Here is a 3,374-nt window from a genome sequence, read left to right as displayed (position 1 = left end):
GAGGCAATGGGGTTATCGGGCCAAGATTGATCCCGTTTTGGTGCTTGATGCCAAAGGGGGAGAAAATAAAGGCCAAAGCAATAGATGGATCAGCTACCACTTGAGAAATTTTGAAAATAGTAGAATAGAGCTTTTGGTTTGTCAAAACTCTTGCATTGTCTCTTTTGTCAGAATAGAGCTTTTGCATTGTCTCTTTTGTCAAAAGTTGGCCTCTTGTGGGAGAAGTGTTGATTATGGGAAATAGGGGGAGTTTTTGAAATCTTTGATCAATCTCTTTTGGAATGACTCTCTTTATGCTTCAACATGTGTGTTTGACTTAGAGATAGAGATTTGAGTTTGATTTGCAAAAACAAACCAAGTGGTGGCAAAGGATGATCCATATATGCCAAAAATGAATCAAAATAAATTTGAGTTTTATTCGAAGTGATTTTGCACTTATTCTAGTTGCTTTATGTTGTGTTGGCATAAATCACCAAAAAGGGGGAGATTGAAAGGTAAATGTGCCCTTGGGCCATTTCTAAGTATTTTGGTGATTGAGTGCCAACACAAGTGCTTAAATGTGAATTCATGCTTATGGATGGACAAAGTGCAAAACAAGAGCAAAGGTATGTTTCTAAGTCTTAGTACATTGGTTTTGTGTACTAATATACTTGTCTAAGTATTAGAAACAGAAAGAAGAAGAAAAGAGAAGAGTTGGCTGTGTACAGCCAAAAGGCTGTTTCGGTCTGGGGCACCGGACTGTCCGGTGGTGCACCGGACAGTGTCCGGTGGTGCACCGGACAGTGTCCGGTGCGCCAGGCTGCCTCGGCGCGAAGTGGCCGCTCTCGGGAATTCGCCGACGGCGTACGGCTAAAATTCACCGGACTGTCCGGTGTGCACCGGACTGTCCGGTGAGCCAACGGTCGGCCGCGGAATCCGCTCGTGACACGTGGCCGAGCCAACGGTCAGAAGGGGGCACCGGACTGTCCGGTGTGCTCCAGACATGTCCGGTGTGCACCGGACATGTCCGGTGCGGCAACGGCTCTCTGGCGCCCAACGGTCGGCAGCGCCAGTTAAGGAAAGAAATCGGGCACCGGACAGTGTCCGGTGTGCACCGGACTGTCCGGTGCGCCCGACGACAGAAGGCAAGATTGGCCTTCCAGATTTGCTCTCAACGGCTCCTAGCTGCCTTGGGGCTATAAAAGGGACCCCTAGGCGCATGGAGGAGTACACCAAGCAACCTTAGAGCATTCTTGATCATCCACACTCAGTCTTTGCGCATTCGTTTGTCATTCTCAGTGATTCGAGCTCCGTTCTAGTGAGAACTTTGAGATAGTCTTTTGAGCTCGATTCTTGGCCGTGTGTGTGCGCATTTTGCTGTGGATTTGTGTGTGTTGCTTCCCTCCCTTACTCCGTATTTCTTTGTGAATCTCAAGTGTCAGGGCGAGAGACTCCAAGTTGTGGAGATTCCTCACAAACGGGATATTGAAAGGAAAAGCAAAACACTGTGGTATTCAAGTTGGTCTTTGGACTGCTTGAGAGGGGTTGATTGCAACCCTCGTCCGTTGGGACGCCACAACGTGGAGTAGGCAAGCGTTGGTCTTGGCCGAACCACGGGATAAACCACTGTGTCACCTCTGTGTTTGATCTCTTGTGGTATTGTGTTTTGTTGAGACTCCTCTCTAGCCACTTGGCGATTATTGTGCTAACACTTAACAAGTTTTTGTGGCTATAAGTTTAAGTTTTCCAGGATCACCTATTCACCCCCCCCCTCTAGGTGCTCTCAAAGTTGCCGAAGCGCTTCAGGCGCAGGGTATGTTTAGATTATTCTACCGCTGACTGATTTAGAATTTATAATGAATATCGCGTGGAATATGATCTGTCAATGCATCTTTATGACTTATCTCTGACTAGCATATAGCCTGTGCTAACACCATGATTGTGGGGAAGGGAATGGAGGGGTCGCTGACGGTGCGAGGGGAGAAGTTGATGGTGGTGGGGCAAGTGCGGGGGCGAGGGTGGATGGGCGGTGGGGTCACGGTCCCGCGGGGGAGGGGGAGGATGGGGAGGCGGGGTCGTATGAGAGGGATGAGGGATGATTCAATTAATATTGTCCATTGGATTTGAGTAAGGGGGAGAGGGTTATCGAGCGATCTAAACCCTTGGTTTTGATGGTGTATTAAGTCTGGTGCAATTTGTTTGGTATATTTTGTGGAGGTTATGAGTGTGGTGTTGATTTGGTTGGGTGAGTTTTGCAAAGTTTAAACTAGTGGATTGTATAACGATATAGATATATTTTACCTGATATTTTATAGATGAATGTGAATAGAATATGTTGTCTTTAGTTGACCTAATTGGTTTTGTATTGAGTTATACAAATTTTGCAATATATGATCATTTTGAATAGGATGTATGTGAAACTGTAGAATCTGCTATCGTTAGTTGATATGATTGGTTTTGTGCTGAGTTGAGCAGATTTTGCAATGATAGTGGTAGGATCACCATCTCCAATTTTGGATTAGCAAGCTGGGAGTTTCTTGTATAGGGTAGAGTCTATCCTGATTTCAAGTCCGTCGAAAGAAAAGGTCCCTGATATGTACAACTATTTAATTCACTATAAGTTGATATTTTTGTTTTCAGCCCATCATCAAGGATGGGAAATTTCCATACATGGTTGTGATCCATGTTTCCATCTCTGCTTGTCAGTCACTTGGAACGGTTTTTGTTATACTTAAGATGGAGTACAATTATTAATTAACCACCTTTGTTTCCTGTTGGACATGACATTACATATCTGGGACTTTTACGTTTCCCATGTGGCTTTTATGCTGCGGCTGTGGGATGAACAGGTCCCAACATTTACTCCATTTTTCACTTTGTCAGCTGATGGGCATAAATGTTTAGCTGATCATTTAAAATGGGAAAATTTTAAAAGCACAAATTTCTTTGCTAGGTTATATGTGTTCTTGCCTGCTTGAGCATAGTTTGAAATATCATGTTTGGGACTAATATGTTGCCCTGGTGGCAATAACAGTGCCTGCAGGATTAACAGGTCCCAACACTGCTACCATTTTGCTCATTTTGTCATCTATTACCCACATTATTAGCCAATCATTTAAAAATGGGAAATGTAAACAGTTGATTCATTCATATACTGCTTGCTAAATGTTGTTCTCATATGCAAACAGTGATAAATGCTTAAGCTATAATTTGTCCCGTGACTTACAATTTAGGCTGCTATATATGCATGCTATATGAAGTTTTCCTAGGTCTACCCCTTCTATGGGATTTCATGGTGGCTAATATGTTTATCTTGCATTGTGATTTGTTCAGGAGGATAGACCAGTTGGTGGACAATGAGGCCCCCGCCCTGGTCTTGGTCCTGCCTGCCGGTG

The 3,374-nt window shown here is 44.3% G+C and overlaps 2 non-coding genes across 2 annotated transcripts; both read left to right on the top strand.

Moving 5' to 3' along the window:
• The first annotated feature begins 2,807 nt into the window (after positions 1 to 2,807).
• Positions 2,808 to 2,907, top strand: LOC111589635 (small nucleolar RNA snoR99). The gene has a single exon (XR_004850990.1). It is a non-coding gene; the product is annotated as a small nucleolar RNA snoR99 (small nucleolar RNA).
• A 105-nt stretch (positions 2,908 to 3,012) lies between these two features.
• On the top strand, positions 3,013 to 3,111 carry LOC111589637 (small nucleolar RNA snoR99). Its single transcript, XR_004850992.1, has one exon. It is a non-coding gene; the product is annotated as a small nucleolar RNA snoR99 (small nucleolar RNA).
• The last annotated feature ends 263 nt before the right edge of the window (positions 3,112 to 3,374 follow it).

The sequence above is a fragment of the Zea mays genome, chromosome 6 (genome assembly GCF_902167145.1).
Source record: "Zea mays cultivar B73 chromosome 6, Zm-B73-REFERENCE-NAM-5.0, whole genome shotgun sequence".
Lineage (NCBI taxonomy): Eukaryota > Viridiplantae > Streptophyta > Magnoliopsida > Poales > Poaceae > Zea > Zea mays.
The sequence above is the reverse complement of the archived record's forward strand: the minus strand, read 5'-3'. Positions and strand labels throughout refer to the sequence as shown.